The 22714-nt window shown below is 38.3% G+C and overlaps 1 pseudogene; it reads left to right on the forward strand.

Annotated features, from left to right (window-relative positions):
- LOC113201496 (centromere protein O-like) overlaps positions 1–22319 on the forward strand; it is a 76558-nt pseudogene extending 54239 nt beyond the window's left edge.
- Positions 22320–22714: the final 395 nt, after the last annotated feature.

Here is a 22714-nt window from a genome sequence, read left to right on the forward strand (position 1 = left end):
CTCCACGTAGTAGAGTTCGCTGTATGGATGGTGACACTGTGCAACCAGATTGGGGATGCTTGATCTAAGACACATAAGAAAGTGTGTTGGTAAAGTCAGGAACAATGGGTGCAGACAAAAGATGTACATCACCATCATGGTGGAGCCCCGGACAGGGATCCCCAGGCCCCAATTCTGAAGAGTCATCCACTGACTATTGCTTTGGCAGTGTCACCAGAGCTGCTACTGGAGCAATGGGGCTGCAGCTGTACCCAGGACCGTGTCCTAGTTTCCACAGAGAATGGTCAAGTGGCCTGAAGCAACTTCCTGTGTCCTTTATTCCCTATGTAGCCTTATAATTAAGCCTGTTAGTGGAAGTAACCTAAGAAAGTCTGTATCTGGAGACCTTGAAACCCGCTAATCTAATATACATACCAATGCCACAAAGGAAGCAACCAAAGGATCTGGTCAACGTTTGCTTCCCTAGTGAAGGACTGGTGGTTCACGTCAGCACCACAAAGTGGTTCTCTCTGGACATGACTGGTGGAGCGGCTCATTCCTATCTCTCCTGATTTGTCAGCCTCCACTTTAGAACAGGAAAAATGAAATATATTTTCCAATCTTTCTTAAAACTAAGCATCACCTGTTTCTTTTTACCTTAAAGATGTTACTACAAGAAAATTCAGAATCACATATATCGTTCACATTTAATTTCTATGGAACAACTTTGTCCTAGAAACTTGAAAGCATTGACCAGACTGTCTGAGGCAGTTCTTGGGTTCTTAATGCTTCCGTCTGCCCTCCCCAGGTTTGCAGATTCTCATACAGTGCCTCTTGGCCCTCCCTGTTTATCATGTCTTTGTCACTCTCTCAGAATGGAAGGGCAAATTTTTTGCTTCCTTTTCTTGTCCTATATGAAGTTCCCCTATGTTCTATTCTCTTTCGTCCCACAGGCTTTAAGCCTCACAGCTCAGCCATAATGGTGGAAAGGATGTACTCTCTTCTCTATGAAATAAACTCTATGATCCTACCAGTTGAGATTTGCTCTTAGTGTTAGTGAATTTTGAATGTTTTTCCTTAACAAAGTTTGATTTGAAGGCCCTTATTCTCTGTGACAACCTCCAAAAGTCCTATTTAAAAACTACATATAACCTCCCACTTCTTTGGCTTCCTTTTGTAATAATCCATGAGGCAAAAGGAGATCACTGGATAAGTGAGATGAATGAAAAAGAGAAAGCCACATTTATATATTTTAAGCATGTACATTCATTATGTAAATATTATCTAATAAAATCCTCAACAATACCTATGCCTGTTTCAGTCAGTTTTTGCATCACTGTGACCAAAATACCCAGTAAGAACCACTTAGAAGAGGGAAAGGCTTACAGTTCAGAGGTCTCAGTCCATAGACAGCTGACTCTATTGCTCTGGATTCAAAGTGAGGCAGCACATTATGGGGGAAGGGCCCAGCAGAGAAAAGCTGCTCAGTTCATGGCCAAGTCAGGAAGCAGAGCAGGTCAGGGAGGAAGGGGCCCCATGGGGGAGTTATATCCTTCCAAGGCATGGCCCCAGTGACTCATCTCCTTCAGCCACACCTCACCTGCCTACAGTTACCACCCAGTCAGTCCATTCAAACTAGGATGAACCAATTAGATTACATCTCTCACAATTCAATTATTTCACCTCTGAATACTCATGCAGAAATACAAGAGCTCTTGGGTGACACCTCATTATAAAACCAAAACATTTATAATTTGCTCCATTTTGCATATGAAGAAATGAGTCAGCGGCAAACTAAAATTCTAGCTTAGATCTTTGGATTCTTAAAACCACATTCATTTAATTTGTGAAAACCTATTAACTATTTATGCCCAGCACTGTTCTAGATGTTTGGAATGTAACCATGCATAAAACAACTGCTTCATCTTCACAGAGCATATTTCTTAGCAAGAATGGACAGATTATAAACAATGTCATTGGCAGAATAAGGTCTGCCCAAGATGTTCACATCCTGATCCTTCTGAGTAGGTTACATTAGATGATAAAAAGAACTTTGCAGATGTGATGAAGATTATGAATCTTGAGATGGGGAAGGTATCTTGTGTTATCCAGTTGAGCCCAATGGACTCACATAGAACCTTAAAAGTGAAAGAAAAAGGCAGAAGAGTCAAAGAGATGTTGGGAGAGTAGGCATAAAAGATTTGAAGCATGAGTGGGACAGGTTTAGAAGGTGGAGAAAGAGGGCCATGAGCCAAGGAATTTGAGCAGATTTAAGAAGCTGGGAATGCCAGCAAGGGACCTCAGTCCTTCAACCACAAGGAACTAAATTCTGCCAACTCGCTGCATGAACAAGAAAACAGATTATTCCCTAGAGTCTCCAGAAATGAATGCAGCTCTGCCAACACTTTGACTTTGGCTTTGGGAAACTCTAACAAGAAAAAGCAGCTGAGCTCACCAGACTTCCAACCTACAGAATGGTATGATAATAAACCTGTGTTATTTTAAGCATATAAGCATGTGGCAGTTTGCTGTGATAGCAAGAGGAAATGAATACCAGCAATAAGTATGACACAAAGTGTATCAGAAACCATCCTATCATGAAAAGAGAAACCACTCTAGGTATCTAAAGCAAAGAGAGATCTAATGCATTGAACTGGTGAAAGAGCTGGGAAGGGCTAGAAGAACAGAGGGAAGGGGGTATTCCACAGTGTGGCAGACTGGAACACTGGCAGCTCCAATTCTTAACACTTGCTTCTATTTAGACCCTGTGGCATGTGACTCTAAAGTCCCTCCCATGAAAGTTGAGAGCATTTCCTCTCTCTATGTGACATGGGACAGAAGTGATGATGAGCCCATTCTGAGGCCACGTTCATGAGGACCGATGTGTTTCTACTTGTATTCTCTCACCTGACTACAGTCACCATGAGCATGTGCTCAGGCTACCTTGTAGAAGGATGAGAAATTGTGTCTCAGAGTCAAGTTGCCACAGTCAAGGCCAGCCTAGGTAAGAATAACCAGCTAACTATAGACAATGGAATCACTTAACCAATTACTAGTGGACCCCAGAAAGACAAGCAATAATTTCTTCTATTTTTTGTATACTACTGAAAGTTTAAGGTTGTGTGTTTCTATTTTAGCAATAGATAATGTATGTGCCTGAAAATCAGGAAATAATCATCAGTCCTGACTTGAAGCTGGAGGTGTAACCAAAATATCAGGAAGCTCCTAGCACCCCTGTGTTGGTGCCCACAAATCTAGTATTAACCACTGTGCTGATGGAGATGCTGTCACTACTACTAACACTTGGAGTTGGAGACAGCTAGCACTGCTGGGAACATCATCACCAGAAATCAGAAAGCTATTCCCCCCCTTTGGCTGGAGATCATGAGCCCACACAGTCTTGGAGGCACCATTTCTGTTAATCAACAGGAGTCATTAACAGATGTTAATGATCAGAAGTCGCCCCAGCTGCTGCTGCTAGAATTCTGGTCTTTAAAACTCATGTGTTTGTCTCTCAGTAGAAGACATCAGAATAAAGCTGACAAAGGAGTGCAGGAAATATAGTAGACCCTCCTCATCTGTGGGTGATATGTTCTAAGACACCAGTGGATGCTGCAGACTGCAGATCATTCCAAAGCCTATACTTCCATGCCTTTCCATTTCAAATAAGCAGTTATCACGCACTATGTCCATACCTTTTGCAGTTTGAGATGTAACAGCAAAACTAACATTAATTTCTTTTTCCTTCCTCACAATTCATCAATAGAAGATTTAGTCTTCCTGTGGATCTTAGGAACTTCAACGTACAATTTTTTTTCTTTTCTTATCAAGTCAAAAAATTTTACCCTTTCATTTAAAGGATGCACATCATAGCTTCTTTTTGACAGATCTGAATTTGTAGCATCATAACACTTGTGCTTTGGGGCCATAATTAAACAAAATCAGGGTTACTTGAACACAAATACTGTGATATAACAGTGTCAATTTGATAACCAAGAAGACTGCTAAGTGGCTAATAAGCAGGTAGCGTATATAGCATGAATATGCTGGACAGGGGAGTGATTCCCATCCCAGGCAGGACAGAGCAGGACGGTACAAGATATCATCACACTATTCAGAATAGTGTATAATTTAAAATTAATGAACTTCTTATTTTGGAACTTTTCATTTAATATTTTTGGTGGCCTCAGATACCTGAAATTGCTGAAAGTGAAACTGAATAAGGGAGACTAATGTATAGTTTATAGCCATGCTGCTCCAGTAGTACCAGAAAAATTATGTAAGACTGGATGAGGGGTATGCCAAAAGATATTATCAGGCACAATAAACTAATGATGATATATTATAAGATAATAAGTGTTTAGGAGTAAAATTTTAAATAAATGAGCATATTCTTAAACACTGAATTTTATTGTCTCCCAGCTAATAAATCCAGAGTGTTTAGGTTTTGTTGTTTGTTTGTTCTTTGTAGATATACATGACAGTAGATTGTATTTTAACACATTATACATACATGGAGTATAACTTATTTTAATTAGGATTCCATTCTTGTGGTTGTACATGATGTGGAGTTTCACTGGTTGTGTATTCATATATGAACCCAGGAAAGTTATGTCCAATTCATGCCACTGTCTTTCCCAATTCCATCCCCCCTCCCTTCCCTTTCTTCCTCTTTGTCTAATACACTGAACTTCTATTCTTCCCCTCTCTCCCTTGTAGTATGTCAGCATCCTCATATCAGAGAGGACATTAGACCTCTTTTGGTTTTAGGAGGATTGGCTTATTTCATTTAGCCTGATGGTCTCCAGGCCCATCTATTTACCCGCAAAAATCATAAAGCCATTCTTCTTTATGACTGAGTATTCCATTGTGTATATGCCATTGTGTATATATGTACCACATTTTCTTTATCCATTCATCTGTTGTTTAGCTTTGCTAAGCCATTTTCACTCTTGGTAGATAGAGGTGTAATAAAAAGGACAAGAATTTCCTGCAGGGAAGAATGGGAGAATAAGGGAGTAGGCACGTTTATAAGGAAGAGGTGAGGAAATTAATGATGAGTTTTTGTCTGGTACACCCAAACTAGAAATAAGAAAGAAAGAAAGAAAGACTGCACAAACATTGCTTAGACACTACTTGATGCCTTGTAATAAACTACTCGTTCCTACCCAGCCAGCACAAAGCACCATACTAAGAACTGTGAGGAGTACAAAGACAGCTTGGATATCAGAAACTTGCTTGTCCCTCAAGTGCTCTAACTTGCAGGAGTCAATCTGCCTGGTAAGACTTAATTAAGTTGTTTTACCTCCCATGCTATATAATTGGGAAACAGCATCCTCTAAAAAATCCCTGAAGGTTCCTCTGGGGTGTTTGAGGGTCTGGCCCTGAGTTCTTTCTTGATTTTTGACTTTGAGTTTTGCTGCATGTGTGTATAATCTCTTTACTACATCAGGTCAAGGCACTGGATACTATCATGGTCTCTTCAGACCCCAAAGGACCACTGACCAAGTCTGTGTTTGTAGCAAATTTAATGGAAGGGTAACAGCAACTGCAGGAGAGTTGACAGTGCAAAAGACAATTTAAAACTGAACATAAACAGCCTTTTTTTCTCACAATTCTCCCAGTCATGTCCCTGCCTAGAGGAATTTTCATTTACATTTTGCTTACATTCACTTTTCCTCAGATTTCCTTCTCTCTATCTTATTCCCTTTCTCAACCAGCTATATAATTTGATCTCTTCTCCCATTTATTTATTAGGTGGAGCAACTTAGCCGTCTCTTTCTCACTACAATACCATTATCTGGGCTATCTCATGTCTCTATTAAGGTATGCTCCTGAACAAACTCCTAGATCTCTCCTTAAACAAAATGCTGCATACAACCCTTAAAATCATTTTCCTCCCAGAAGATAAAACATAAAAAGTCAGACCATACACATTCATGGGTACTGCCTAGTATATATAAAATATGACTATAGAAAGTGTCCTTGGAAATGTTCCTGGAGTTTGGTCTCCATGTACTTACTATTCAGAGAGGCTAGCCTGTGAGGGATATATCTAGGGGAGCATATAATAAGATTGAGATGCTTTGAAAATGTGCACACTCATTTCATGGTAAGCGGAATTTAGGTATTTTCTTTCAAAAATAAATAGCTAGGGAACTTTTGTTTCTATGTGAAGACTAAGTAATTTGAAGCAATCCTTTGAGGGTAAACATCAACCTGAAAATGTCAGACAGCTAATAGGGTAATTAAGAATTACCTATCCACAATGAAAAAAATAAATTTAAAAAAATCTAAAAATACAAAGAATTGAGCCTGGCACTTAGGTTTTTTTCCCCTTCTGAATGTTCATTGATTCCTGAATAGACTGCTATGAGGTAGAGTAGAATTTTGAGCAGCATCAGAGAGCTAAAGGATAAAGGGTAACCCATTGCCATGCTTTGGATTGGTATCAAGATCTGAATCTTGGGAGTGAGAGTAAACCAGAAATTTTAGATTTGTATCCCACATTCAAGCCATCTGACTGGTCCAGAAAAACATCAATTTCTGCCTTTGGATTAAATATCACTGGAGCCCCTGCGCTCTAAAAAGATGACAAAAATACTTCCTGAAGGAAAACAATTCTGGTTTTAAATTGTTCACATAAACAAATTGTCAAATATCTTTCTCAGTGCAGATTAAAACCATGCAGGAAGGCAAAACAGCATACATGAGAACAATAAAAAATGGTGAACAATAGAAATAGAGCCACAAAGACTCCAACAGGGGCTACAGATTTATTATTTATGCCTACTATGATTAAGAAGATTAAAAACAAGCTTGAACTTTTCAGCAGAGAACTAAAAGGTTTTTTAAAAAATATGTTTTTATATGTTGATGGCACTATATTTTACTCATTTATTTGTATGTGATGCTGAGAATTGAACCCAGTGCCTCACACGTGCTAGGCAAGCACTCGACCACTGAGCCACAAAGCCAGCCCCTAAAAGTTTTTTTTTAAAGTGATGTAGTAGATTTTAAAAGAACCAAATAGAAATTATTAAAAAATAAAACCTAATAATGAAAATTAAAATGAAAAGGGGTGAGGGAGGAGGACGTAGAAGGATCAGATAGAACTAGAGATAGAATCCATGAACTGGAGAGAAGTTAAAAAAAAGAGAGAAGGGGCACAGAAAAGAAAGCAAGGAAGGAAGGGGAAGAGAAAGAGGGAAAAAAGGAAAGAAGAAAGAAAAGAAGAAAAAAATGAATGGCAAAGGGAAAAAATAATGGAAGAGCTACAGTCTGAGAATTTTTTGAGAATGATGAACTATATCAAACCATGGCTATTAGAAAGAAGTACCATGAGCCTCAAGAAAACTAAATATAAAGAAAACTACACTTAGCCATGTTATATCAAAATGGTAGAAAACCAAAGACAAAAACTCATAAAAGCAGCTCAGAGTAAAAAAAAAAAAAAGGATTTTTTTTTAAAAGAAACAAGTAGCCAGACAAGTCATCTTCTCTAGAGAAGCAACAAAAAAAATTTTTTTTTGAGAGAACTCATTGCCAGCAGAACTGAACCAAAGGAAATGTTAAGGAAGTGCTATAAGCAGTAGGAAAATGATCTGGAGAGAATTGTGACCCCATTCAAGGTATTATCAATGCAGTTTACTTAGGTTTTATAGCTGCAGATTGTGGCAGTGTTTGTATATTTGTCAAAACTCACAAACTATACACTAAAAAGGATGACTTCTCCTTGTAAAAATTGTAGCTTAATAAACAATGATAACAATAAACTGACCACATATTTGTGAGTCTATTTCTGGACTTTTATTCTATAGCATTGATCTTTATATCTATTCTCTACCAATGATGCAGTATGTTAACCATATTAACATTATAGTAAGTCTTAAAATTCTGTTAGTAAAGTGTGCAAATTTTGTTCTTCTTTTCCAAAATCACTTTATCTATTAACATACTTTGTATTTACATACAAATTTCGATGATTTCTACAAAAACATGCTGATTCTATATTGTGTAGAATCTATTAATCAATTTGGGGCAATAACACCTTAACAAAATGAGTCTTGCTATCCATGGGTACAATATATTTTTCCATTTATTTAGATTTCCTTTAGTATCCCTCAATGTGTGGAAATTGATAATTATTCTTAATAATTAAAAAAGTAAAAACATATACATCAACCAATAAAAGTATTTTTAAGTGAAATTATTACATATACCTACAATGAAATATTATCTAGGCTTTAAAATGATTCAGAACTCCCATGTGAAGATGGTAAAGTGAAGCCATATCAAAGAATCTGTCTCCCCGTTATCTTACAAAATGATTTTTTACACCATTACCAAAAGATAGAGAAAGAATTCAAGCTTATCATCATTAATCAAACAAGAAAAAGAGCTCAAACTTATGCTATAAAGGTCAAAAACACTGGACAAAGAAATCGCAGAAAGTTCAGTTCTCCTGTGTCACTTCTAAGATTGCTCCCACTTCCACCTACATGGGTGCTGAAGAAATCGTTGTCAGTCAGGAAGATCCTCAGGATTCTAAGCAAAATCCATCAATCCAAAGAGGAGCAGACTTATGGGAAAGGTTAGTCATACAGCACAAGGATAACCTGCTCTGCTCAAGAAGGCAACCCAAAGAATCGGAAGCCAAGGGAGCATACGGAATCATCAATATGTGTGTGTGTGTGTGTGTGTGTGTCTTTGAAGTAAAGCATGAAAAGATGTCTCAGGGCTCCATCTGTATCTCAGAAAATGGACACAAAGCAATATATAATGACATATTGTCTGGTTAAGTTATTTAATATGAAAGAATTCTTCATTCAGTCAGAAAAAGGCACCAAAAGAAGGGAAAAAAAAATCAGGATAGGCTCCAAATTCTCCACAGAAACATTTATTTGAAAAGACAATGGAACTTCACAAGACAACATTAGCTCTTTGGCTAAGAGAAGTCTCATGGCATTGAAGGTATTTTGGGGCTTATGGATGCCCTAGGATTGTGTGCTTTGTACGTAGTGTTTAATTAGTGTGCATTAAATGCTAGTTGGGGTGCTCCAGCACACCCAACACTTTTTGCATTGATTGTTATGTTTGATAATTGGTGTGGCCAAATATATACTTGCATTTATAGACAACAAACAAAACAAAAAAGACAATGGAGCAATATATAGAGGTTTGTGAGTTTCAGAGTATGAATCAAGGATGCTCGGCACAACTAATATGTCAATCATGTATAAAGGCAACAGGCACTTATTATCAAGTATGAACAGCTCATATTCAACCATGAAACATAGCTGATCTAGAGATGAGCAGAAATAAATAACTTAGGAATAAAAAATTCAGATAAAAAGAGTTGCTTTCAACAATTAGTTAATAACATAGAGAATGAAACTAAATAGCTTGGGATATTATGGTTGCAAGCACGTACATTTGTATCTATGAGTATTTGTTAATGCCTAGAAATATAAGCATTAAAACAGACCAGACATCTCAACAATAAAAAAAAATTGTTTGCAGCAATTATCTCTAGGTAGTGAAAGTAGAGATGGTTATTTTTCTTTTACCTTTCTACTTTTTTATATTTCTCAATTATTTTCTATAGTATTTAAATTGTCTCATAATAAGAAAGTATTGAATATATGATGAGAAAAAATGATGTTTTTCATTGGTAAAGCAGCGATGATTGGAAGAAAACATGGAAAAAATAACCTATTAGAAAAGAGAATTGAAAGAATTCCATGAGGAAAGTGAGTAGGTCTCAGAGATGGTAGAGAAGCCAGGCTACATGTGTAAGAAATTGTTTCTGGAACTGGGCTCTTGTAGACTTATGAAAAATATGATTTTTACAAAGTATGGTCAAAAGACTGGAAAGAATGAGTGTATGAATTTGGCACTTGGAAAGGCAAACATGATGTGGTTAAATGGCCAGTCTCCACATGGTCTTGATATTACAATATGGAAGAAGAATCATAAGACCAATCCACTTGGTGGAGAATGGAATTTTTTCAGATAGTAATAAAAATGGAAATTGTTATTTTTCCACCCAAAATTCCAAGTTTGTATATTTCTTTTCATCATTGAGGAGAAATACAGAATGTGAGCACACTTAAATATCTAGACAGAACACAATACTATTCAAAGGAATATCACATCTCCAAGGAAATGAACACAGGTATCTTAAGATCCTGCATAGAATGTCCCAGAATTGCACAAATCAAGCAGGAAAAGAAAAGAATGAAGTTATAAGCTAACTGAATGAAACTTTAAATGAAACATTTGTGCATTCTTCAGGAATACATAATAAATATCCCTAGTAAACAAAGAGTCCTAATAAATCAATAAAAAGTCTAACACACCTATAAAAAAGTGACAGAGCATATTTACAGGTAAAATTAAAATGAGAAACAAATGACCAATATACACATGAAAATATGTTCAATATTTCTAAGACCCAAAAAAGGCAAATTAAAGATAATGAGATGCTATGTCTTTGCTTAAAAAATCAGTAAAACTTAAAGAGATTGATAATACTTGGTGTTGGAGATGTAAATAATCTTATTAAGATTGTGGGGTGCATAAATGGATGCAATAAATCTTGTAGGAAATTTGGAACTATGTATCAAAATATTAGTTTCCTTTTATTCATTCATTATTTTTTCTAGGAATTTATGGTATGGTGATAATCAGGCAGAGCAAGTCTTGATATTGCAATATACATATACATATATGGATGCAATATCTATTAATAGACTGTTAAAACAGATTATGGTGCATTCTCCACATATGTAATACTATGTGATCATTAAAATTAATATGTAGTAATAATAAATGTTGGTGAGGATATAGGCGGAAAGGTACACTCACATTTTGCTGGTGGGACTGCAAATTGGTGCAACTACTCTGGGAAACAGTACAGAAATTCCTCAGAAAACTTTGAATGGAACTACCATTTGACCCAGTTATCCCACTCCTTGGTTTATACCCAAAGGACTTAAAATCAGTATACTACAGTGATGCAGTCACATCAATGTTTATAGCAACTCAATTCACAATAGGAAAGCTATGGAACCAACCTGGGTGCTCTTCAACAGTTGACTAGATAAAGAAAATGTGGCCTATATACACTGTTATGGTTTGGATGTGAGACAATGCAAGAAGGTTCAGAGGAGAAATGACTGGGTTATAATAGTCTTAACCTAATTGAATTAATCCCCTTATGAAGATTAACTGAGTGGTAGGGTGTGCTGGGGGAGGTGGTAATTGGGGCATGGCTTTGGGATATATATTTGTATCTGGCAAGTGGAGAACTCTCTCTCTGCTTCCTAATCACCATGATGTGAGCTGCTTCCCTCTGCCACTCTCTCCTGCCATGATGTTCAGCCTCACCTTGAGCCCTGAGGAATGAAGCCAACCTTTTTTGGACTAAGACCTTTGAAACTGTGAACCCTCAAATAAACCTTTCCTCCTTTACAGTTGTTCTTGTTGGTCCTTTAGTTACAGCAGTGAAAAAGCTGACTAAAACACATAGTTCATTATTACTCAGCCATAAAAAATAATGAAATTATGGCATTTTTCTGGTAAATGGATAAAACTGAATACTATCATTCTAAGTGAAATAAGCCAATCCCAAAGAACCAATACATGGATGCTGATTCACAATAAAGGGGGGGGGCTAGGAAAGAATAGAGGTACTTTGGATCAGACAGAGGAGAGTGAAAGAAGGAGAGGGGGTGTATGGGTAGGAATGATAGTAGAATGAATCGGACATGATTACCCTATGTGTAAAGATGATTACACAACCGTGTGATTCTACATCATGTACAACCAGAAGAATGACAAGTTATATTCCATTTATGTATGATAGATATGTCAAAATGCATTCTACTGGCATATGTAACTAATTACAATAAGTTAAAAAAAGTCTCCAAAAAACATAAACAAACAAACAAAAAACCCCGAAAATATTAGCAGCTATTCTATTTGTGAAGAGGAATTAAAGTGATTTTCACTTTTATATTATTTGACTTTTTCCATGGAATTCTTTTATAATCAGAATAGTAGCTAATTTCATTTTGAAATTTAAAAAATATAAACCTTTAGAAATTTCAAATAGATGGGAAACTGTTCTTTTTAGCTATTATAAAGGTCCTGATATAAAAATCTATTACAATTCTTTTTAATATGGCATAAAAAAACAGGAGACACAGAATACATTCAGTGAATAATACAGAATGATGAAAACCTAAATGAGAATAATTCATATTTCTTAACCACATGGCCAAGGACTTCACCATACCCTCATAAAAAGAGGTAATTGAGGTTAACCTCAAAGTCATATTGTATTTTTTATGGTAGGTTATAAGAACAGTCAGCCCTTCATGCTCACGGGTTCCACATTTGTGGTTCAACCAACCATGGATGGAAAATATTCAGGAAAAAACCTTGTGTCTATACTGAAGATATACAGACAATTTTTTTGTCATTATTTCCTAAAAATATGATACAACAACAGTTTACATAGCATTTACATTGTATTAGATATTATAAGTCATCTAGGGCTGATTTAAAGAACACAGAAAGATGTGCATAGGGTATCTGCAAGTACTGTCAATTTTATATAAGAGATTTGAATGTCACAGGTTTTGGTGTATTAGTCAAGGTTCTTAAGAGTGTGTGTGTGTTACCTGTCATAAACTCACAAGAAGAAAAAAAAGGCCTTCCCACTAGAAAGAAGTAAAACTATTTTTATTTGCAGATGATACAATTTTTTATAGAAAAACACACACACACTCACACACATTCTAGAAATAGAAAACAAGAAGGTCACAGGATAAAAGATCAGTTTGCAAAACTCAATCATATTTCTATGCACTAGCATTGAACAACATAAAAATAATGTTAAGAAAATTCATTTGTGGTAGCATCAAAAAGAACAAAACAGGGGCTAGTGTTGTGGCTCAGTGGTAGAGCACTCTCCTAGCATGTGTGAGGCCCTGGGTTTAATTAAAAAAAAGGTCTAAAAAAAAAAAAGAGCAGAAATTTCTATTAAGAAATAAAAGAACAAAACATTTGAGGACAAAGATAACAAAAGAAGTGTAAGATTAGCACACTGAAAACTATAAAAATATTATGGAAAGAAAATAAGTAACCCCTAAATAAATGTAAAGACAAATCCTTAAGCATGAATTAGAAGACTTGATATTTTTAAGGTAGAAAAAATAGTCTGTTGATTCATCATAATACCTATCAGAGTACCATCTTTCCCTCCCAAGAAGTTGACAAACTAATCCTAAAATTCAGAGGGAAATATAAGGGACCCAGAAAAAATGTACATTCATTCATTTCTTTTCATTATTCCTTAAATGATATAACAAAATAATCTCAAAAAGGAACAAAATTAGAGAACACACATTTTCTGATATCAAAACCTACTAAAAAGCAATAGTAATCAAGACAGTATGGTATCAGCATTAGGACAGACATAGAGATAATGGAATGAAAGTGAGAATCCAGAAATAAACCATTTATTTGTGGTCAAATGGTTTTTGACAAGGTTTTGTTATGATCTGAATGTGTCCCTCAGATTTCATGTATTGAGGGCTGGGGTTGTGGCTCAGTGGTAGAGCGTTTGCCTAGCGTGTGTGAGGCACTGGGTTTGATCCTCAGCGCCACATAAAAATTGATAAATAAAATTTATAAAGTATTGTGTCCATCTACAACTAAAAATATTTTTTAAAAATTTCATGTATTGAAATCTAAGGGCTAATAAGGTAGTATTAAGAGGTGTGCCCTTTACGAGGTGATCAAATGGAATTAGATGCCCTTAAGAAAAAGCTTGATGTCCATTCCTTTTGGCCCTTTCTGTCCCATCTACCATAAGAAAACAACATTCCTTCTCTCTGGAGAACACAGCAGCAAGGTGTCATCTTGGAGAGATCAGGCTCTCACCAAATACCAAATATGCTGTGCCTTGGTTTCTGACTCCCAGGCTCCAGAACTATAAGAAATAAATTTCTGTTCTTTACAAATTACTAAGTCTCTGGTATTTTGTTATAGCAGCTCAAATAGACTGACACACATCAAAGACAATCAAATGGGGTAAAGAATAGTGCTCTCAACAGATGGTGCTGGGACAACCTCATGCCAAATAATGAAATTGGATCCTACTACTATTATAGGCTAGGTGTGCCTTCCTTCCCCACAAAAGAAATCATACATTGGAGCCTGAACTTCCAATATAATGGTATTAGAAGATTTTAGAGAGATAATTAAGTTTAGATGTAATCATCAGGATAGAGTCCCTATAAAATGCGGATGAAGAGCTCTTCCTTTCTCTGTGCATAAAAAAGGGCTCATGTTAGCATACAGTGAGGTGGTGGCTGTCTGCAAGCCAAAATGATCTGCACATTCCTGGAAACTTGGATGTGATAGCAGGAAAAGGGAAGGAATCATAAAATAACTATGATTGGAGGTCATTGCAGAATAGAGTCTTAAAGCAGAAATTGACATACAATTTTTACAATGCAACTAGCTCATACTGTGGAATGTACAATACCATATTTACTATTTCACATTCCACTCCAATTCAGTGAGAACGTCTTTATAGGTCAATAAATACTTGTCTATAATATTATTTTTTATTGCTATATAGCATTCCACCATGTAAGCCAGTTTAATGATTTAGAAAAGTGGCAAATTCCTCCTTCCAACTGGTAGGCATAATCAGTCTCCATTATTTTAGTTATTAAGTCCTCAATTAAAAGAATATCTATATTGGAAAGAAACTTCAACTGGGTGGATCCCACCGATAAATGTAGTCAAGGATCTGGTGACCAGAGTTGGCAAACCACAATTAACTTCTTTTTCAGAAAATTCTTTAATGAAGCCAGTTGCATGTCATCTTGGCTAGCCATAATAGAGTGACTCTGCCATGTGACCAGCACGCTAGCTTCATACTAGAGGTCCTAAGCATAGAAGTTAACTAGTGAGATCAAAATAAACACACATAAACTCAATTTACCTTTTTCTTGACCAGATCAGAGATGCCCCCACCCCAGGCTCCTGCCTCAAGCCACCTGGTGGGGTAGTGAGGTTTACACAAGAGGCTAGCAGGAGAGAGGAAGGGCATGCCAGAGAGTGGCCTTTTATTGGGGAACAAGAAATTCAGGGGGAAATTCCATCCAATGAAGGTCGAGGGGGGCAGCATTCCAAGGTCAGGGTCAGTGATTGTTCTCAGGGTCAATGGTCAGTCACACCCCCACACAGACGGGCTCTCACACCTAAAAAGGGTGGGGATAGGTTCTGACACAGCTTGAACGCCTCACACCCAGTCAGGGAGGTGCCCAATCATGTGCGAGAACGGCTTCCCACAAGTGACCCTCATTCAATTCCTTGTAAAGAAAGCTCCAGAACAGAGGACGGTTGTTCAGGGAGCCTGCTGGATGAATATCTTAAGTAACAGCAAAAACCAGCTGTCTGCTCACCCTGCTTCTAAGTTCACACACGCTGTGACAGGAGGCAGGGATGTGGCAGCTCAGGCAGGCTGGTGCTGGACGTCTCTCACTCATCACCCACAGTGATGAGAGGGCAAGGAAAGGCGTGAGGGAGACTGCTGTGGTCTTCCATGGTTGAAGGAAGGATGCCTCCCATGACAGGGATAGATCCCATAGTGGTACCAACAACCATTCTATTGGCCCCTGAAGCCAGGCGAGGTCTCAGAATGGGTCAGTTATCTGTCAACTACCCCAGGATGCCAGTTTTAATCATTCCTTTATTTCTTAGGAAGGCTAACATTTGTCATGCAACAAAGCTCTTTTAATTGGAAAAAAGAAAAAAGAGTTACCCCTTGGGACTGAGGTGGTCATGGAAATCTGTGACTGGCTATCCCCAAGTTGAGTGATCACACTGACCTATCAAGTGTCAAAAGAGGTCAGATCAGAGATTAGGAGGGACAGCTCCATCCATGTGGTTTGCTGTCCATGATATACACACTGAAATTCCCAACACTGGAAAGCATTATCTTACATATTGATTAACCATGTGATGACTGAATTTGGGTTTTTGAGCAGATCCTGGGTCCAACCTTTACTTACTGTGTATACATAACCTTCCTCACCAGATTTCTCTCCTTCAATATGGGATGACTGGTATATCCGACATATAATGAGGATTAATAGCCGTGCATAAAAATGTAATACATTTCCTAACAGAATCTTTATAAATGACAACTCGTGATACTGTAAAAAAAAAAACAACTCTTTTAATTGAGATTTATACTGGGATTTCATTATGATTTTGTTGTTGTTTGCTTGCTTGTTTTTGAGTCTGTAGCTTTGAGGGTTTGGAAAGCACAGTGTGTTTAGCTCAACCAGCAGCATTTTGATGGATATGATTTGGTCAAAACAGATTTCTGTTTGTTCTCACTATTTTGTATCTTTTATTCTAAAAATCACAGGCACATTTTCTCTTCAACAAGGTCACAAGAAACTTTTCAAAAGCCTGTTTCAGTGATAGAAACAAAATATGAATTCATATTTTTTTATGGGAGAAAAAAAGTGTCATTATTAAGACATTAAGTATTAAGAGAAAAAAGAATATTTACAATATGCATTCTAATGCTAAACCAATTACAGACAAATTATTACTGCTTCACTGCTTTTTATTGCTTTAATAGTGTTGTGTTATACTCAAGGCATACTATCTTCATTAGCTGGAGGAATAAAATCAGAATCATATGCAGACTTTCTCGGTAATTCATTTCATTTCCTGTTTTCTATCTTTTTGGCGACTTCTGTAGAAGGACTATTTAGAAAGTCTCCCCTTTGAAAATGGCCCAACCAGCAAAGGAAACTTTTATTTAAATGCTTTGTGTGCCAGTGATAGGAATGCACTCCACAAAGTTAACTTCCATTCCAAACCGGGACAGGACCAAGTGGAGAGGAGGGGGAGAATGGAGTGGGGCAAGGTGGCGGGTGTGGGGAGCGGAGACTAGGGCTTGTCTGTTTCATAAGCCACAGTGATAATGTGTTGTCCACGTGTTAAAGGCTAGAATGAGTAACATAGAGCCCAGTTGTCTTAACTGGGTCAGAAAAATACCATTGACTTCAGACACTAAACAATCATAGGTAACTTGTACACATTAAAAAAAAAAATGTTCATGCTATTAAAGGTTCTTGAAAATAAGACAATTCTTCTCTTGTTTGCAAAAGAAAACCTGACCAAAGGAATAGACTTCAACCCTTCCACCCTTCCCTCGCAGCTCTCCCTAACCATCCCGACCCCATGGATGGGACAGTTGGCTTGATCACAAAGGCAGCAGAAATGAATAAAACAGCTTCATCCTGGAGTCCTAGATACCTCTGCAGTGCATTCCCAAAAGACTCCAGGCTTTCCAGGCTATAGAATCTACCCTTTAGCCTTACTCTCCTGCAGGAAAAAGGAGAAATCCAGGGAGAGGAACTTTGGGCAGCTGGGAGCACTGTATTTCCATTTACAATGCAGAACCGCTTTGAGTGGTGAGCTCCACTCGTCTTATTATTAAATGCATTATACCTTGTGACAGCCAATAGTCCTATCTGGATTTGAAGTGCAAAAGTTGATTCCAAAGGGACTGGCATCTTTGTTAAAAATAGAACACCCCTCATCCACAACCCTTTCCCCTTACAAAAGAACACTGATTCAGTTAAAGAGTACATGTCATAAAATCTGATTCAGAAAATATGTGATGAAATTTTATCCCCATGAAAAGAAAATGTTCTGTTTTTCCCATTACAAATGACTTGGTTCCTGCCAAACCTCTTCTTATCCCGGATGTCTCAGAACATCTTGGTATAACACAACACAGATAGGGCAGCACGAACATGGAGTCATAATTTAATTCAACATATACTCAAGGAGAACAGTCATTTAAGAATACCTTCCTGAAATCCCTTCTCCTGCCACCAATAAATAGCTCTTGATAGTAAAAATCTTTTTTTCCCTTTAATTTTCACTTAAAAAAGAAAAGATTCGAATATTTACATTCAGACTTTGCACACTAAGCTGGAAATGGAATATGCGGCCGGTTTTCCTATGGGCCACTCTGGACATCTGGTGGTCTAAGAGACTGTACAGAAGAGCCAACCTGAGTGTGTGACTTCCCACACCTACACTGCAGGAACTACCAGGTCTGCCATAAAGTAGGCAGTCGAGAATGTTAAAGCTTGAGACAAGCATGTTAGGATCTAAAATCTCAAGATCTAAATTATCAATATCCCCTTTACTGTCTATACAGACTCCCAGGGAAGGGGAATGTGAAACAGTGCAAGGTTTCAGTCAGGAGCAATAAGTTCAAGAGATCTATTGTACAACAAGGTGACAGAAGTTAATAACAATATATTGTATTCTTGAAAATTTCTAAGAGAGTAGATATTAAGTATGTCCACCATACACACACACAAAAGATAAGTATGATAAGTATATATGTCTTAATTTGTTCATCTTAGCAATCCACACTGTGTATATATTTTAAAACATCATGTTGTATACCATAATTCTACACAATTTTTATTTGTCAATTTAAAAAAAAAGAAGAAAGAAAAAATAGACTCATCCCTATATGTACTGGCTCAGAGAAGTTTGACAGCTTGAATATTCTTATAGCAGAGGAAGTTGTTTAAATTGAGTAAATCTCTGTTCTTTTTAAGCATGTGGTCTTTTTTACTGTGTTATTCTCCTATTTTTTTTAATGGCTTTGATTTCTTCTTGTGCTGCTTTAATCATTTGTGAAGCCTGGCTGATCTCTGAGGTTTTTCAGCCTTATACAGAGGGATCTATTCAGCAACCCTGCTTTGCAAAGGCCCTCAGGCCATGTCTGCCACCCCAAGAGTCTATGCCTGTGTCCAAGACTCCCTTTCGCTTCCTCCACACCTGCTCATGTGCCTGGCCCTGGATTTCATTTCTCTGTTTCTGACATCCAAGGAGGGAATGACATCCCGGAAACTCATTTCTAATGTTTATACATTACCTAGTGTGTCCATGAGTGTGTTGTGGAAGGGGGCGTTTCTATATCAGCTCAGGCCCTCCCTCCTACAGCAAGTTCCTTCCAAATTCCTTTGTAGTGCAGAAACAGAGTCTATGAATTCGGAGACATTAAAAGAAAGTCCAATCTTTAAGGAACAAATTGCAATAAAATTAATATGGTTTAAAGTATAATGGACTCAGTTTATACTGATCATATAAACATTGTTTCTTCATTCTAGAATCCAAAAGCTACTGTTCCCCTCCCCCACCACCACCCAATACAGTTACCTATAGGAAGAATTCTACTTATTAAAATCATAGATTTTCATCACATGAAAGGAAGCTTGGTGGCCCTCAAGGCCATGCCAGGAATGCAGATGAGTGAGTCATGCCAGATGAAAGACCACAGGGAGTGGTGTAGACTGTAGTAAAACAGGGACCCCAAGTCCCATCTATAGCTATTCAGACTCCATTTTTAAAAACCACTGAGGTCCAAGCCAAACCTTATGCAAGCTGAATTCAACCCAGAGCCCATTAGTTTATTAGCACTAATTAGTCCAATGCTCCTCACTGTGAAACAGAAAATGAAATTAGGAATGAATTATTTGTTCAAGGTCATAATACTACTCAGTGAAAAGGTGACACTAGGCTGGCCTTGGTTTCTAAGCAAGATCGGGAGCACTTTTCCCTGCCCTATTCTGGCTCTGGCTTTTAAAACAAACAAACCAAAAAAAACTTTAAAAAATAAAGGTGAACCCTCTTACGTGCTGCTCTCATTAAACACGGACAAACTCCTTTGCCCATAATTTCTTTTAACAACAAATTCTAAATAGCCTCAGAATATGGCTAAGTTGGTTGGAAGCCTGAGCAGAAAGACAGGCTGTTTTACTGAAAAGGCTGGACAATTCTTACATAAGCATGTAGCTCAGGTTTCCCAGCTCGGCACTGAACCTAAACAACCACAGAAAGCTTTGGAAATGTCTGAGCAAGTCAGAAACTCACATGTGATGGAAGGCTCCAGAAGCCCTGATGTGTCATTTCCCAGTCGCAGCATGACTCGGGGCCAGCTTATTGCCTATAGTGCACCCTGAGAAATGATTTGGGGCCCAGCAGATAAAGTGTGGTCAGAATCACTCTGACACATAGATCCTGGTGGGCCACAGCATGTGACTTTGTGCAGGGCCAGGATTTGCTTTTGGTCCCTCAGGGGCATTATATCTGTCTTAAAAGAGTTGATTCTGCAGGAAAGAGGGTGTATGGGGTACAGACCAGAACACACCTTTGGAACAAGACAGATACTACTGTGTCTTCTCTCATTCAGACAAAGAATATTCCTGAGTGCCCACTGTGTGCCAGGCGCTGTTTTAGGAGATCGTGGTGAACAAAACAGAAAAGTCCCTGCCTGTGTGAGGTTTACATTTTACTGGCAGGAAACTGACGGTAAATAAAATAAATAATTCAATTATATAGTGTGTTTGAAGGTGCCAATGCCAGGGGTAAAATTAAGTAAAAATGGAGAGAGTACAATTTAAGTGGCATGTTCAGGGAGGACTCACTGAAAAAGACTTGAGGGAGGTGAAGGAGTGCTCAAGGAGGCCAGCTTGCCTGGAGGGAACAGGCTGGCCCAGCAGTGACAGGGTGGGTGGACAGAGGCAATGAATGGTGCGCAGACCATTTTCCATTACCACGGGTGAAAGAGGGGGCTGCTGTTGGATATGTTTTGAAGAACTTCCTGATGGATTGAATGAAGGATCAGAGGAAAGGAATAGCCAGGGATGATTCTAAGGTGTTTGGCTTAAGCAACTGCAAGAAGGGAAGTGCCATTAGCTGAGATGGGAAGGTGGTAGGAGGAACGGGTTGCAGGGAGGGGCAGAGAACCAGGAGGTGATATTTGGAAACGTTAAGCGAAGATGATGAATAGAGAATTGCATGTGTCTGAAGCACATGAGGAGAGGCCTAGATTGAGGATATGAATCGTCTTTTTAAGACTGTGAAATTTACTGACAGCACCAAAGAGTGACGACAGACAGAGAAGAAGGGTTCCAGGAGCCAGCCTGGAACTTTCAATATTAACAGAGGAAGCTGTCAGGTAAGCTCTACCATGCAGGAGCTGGGCAGAGGCTGTAGGTGCCAGGTAGGGCCACGGCTCTCAATCCCCTGACTGTTGACAGTGAACCCCTCTCCAGGCACAGTCCTCAGATGAAGGAGACCAGCTACCCTGCCCCAGGAGCAGTGGGTAGTCCACGGCTGGTCCACCTGGAGTCCAAAGCCCAACCTGATTCTGATAGGCTCTCAGTCATACTGAGTTAAGGAAAGTGGGTGTTTTAGCTCACTTGGAAAGATGAGAGGCTCAGGCGAGCAAATCCCACAAAGGATCTGAAGAACTGCAGAGAGCTCAAGCAGAGGAAAGTGCTCTTGAAACCGAGATTCATCAACTGAGGCACTTTCGAGATAAACTAAGGGCTGAAGGGAAGCAAGGCAAGCCAGAGTTAAAGCATCTTCTGCCAACGTAGAACCTGACCAAACAGTAGAGATCAGTGAGCAAGATGTTTTGGAAAGAAACCAGGAAACCATGAAAGCCATTCTGCAAGCATATCATTTTACAGGGCTCAGTGGAATAGTGACCAGGCATAGAGCCTGTGTCTGTATCAGCACTGCTTTTGAGGGGAACTTACTGGATTCCTATTTTGTGGACCTTGTCATACAGAAGCCACTCTGAATCCATCATCATTCCATCCCAGTATTCATTCCTTTAGAAAAAATTGCTGCAAAATACGTACAGACTGATATTCAGCAGTTCCTCTTCAGTCTGTGTGAATACCTAAACGTTTACTCTGGGAGGAAGAACCAGGCAGATCAACTTCAGCCATTTTTCTGTTCATTTATTTTTCTGAAATTTAATGAATGGGCCCTCTTTTGGTAGACAATTTTGAGGCATCACAACTACCTGTAGGGCAGCAATCCTCCCTCATACACTTGCTTTGTTCCTTGCATTTCTAGAGTAACTTTGCAGCCCTTCTGACTGGGCCCTTGCAGAGAAACTCCCTGTGCAACTTGCTGTCATTTACTTATAAGGTGGATCTGGGGGATCAGTCCTTCCCATTTTGTACCAGATTGCTATCTAAGGACCTCAGGAGACCACTTCCAACTATGTCACTGTTACATATCAAGGAGTGGAAGCATTGTCCACTTCATGGGAAAAGCAAAGAGCATCTCATGAAACTTTATTCTGTACGAAGCCCCTGCATCAAGTGTTTGCTTCATTTTCAAGAGGAGGAGAAAAAACTGGATTTGAGTCTGACCTAAAATATTGTTTCCATTGGGAACACATCTGAAGTGTGGTCCTAAAACTGAAAACTGAAAGGCTCTCATGCCTTGCTTGGGGACCATCCTTGCTCTAATAGGCACTTGCTTCTTCATCAGAATGACAAGGAACACGTTTGAGTCCCATAGGCACTGGAATTCTTAGACAATTCTCCATGATTAATCACCTGTTATGGTCAGGATCATATCTTCTTCTGAGGTCTTAATTGATTTAATCATATATTTTAGCCTCAAATAAGACCTTTTTGTGTTGTAATAGGACATATTTTGTGAAAGACTAGGAACATTTCAATCTTTTGTGGGAGCTTCAAGTAATTTTGCCCTCATTTTCCTAAGACTTTGAAAAGAAAGTTCTTAGGACACTCTAGATATGGAGTACATCATATAGTTAAGAAGGGAAGTGTGT

Source organism: Urocitellus parryii, chromosome 1, assembly GCF_045843805.1.
Source record: "Urocitellus parryii isolate mUroPar1 chromosome 1, mUroPar1.hap1, whole genome shotgun sequence".
In the NCBI taxonomy this organism is placed as follows: Eukaryota; Metazoa; Chordata; class Mammalia; order Rodentia; family Sciuridae; genus Urocitellus; species Urocitellus parryii.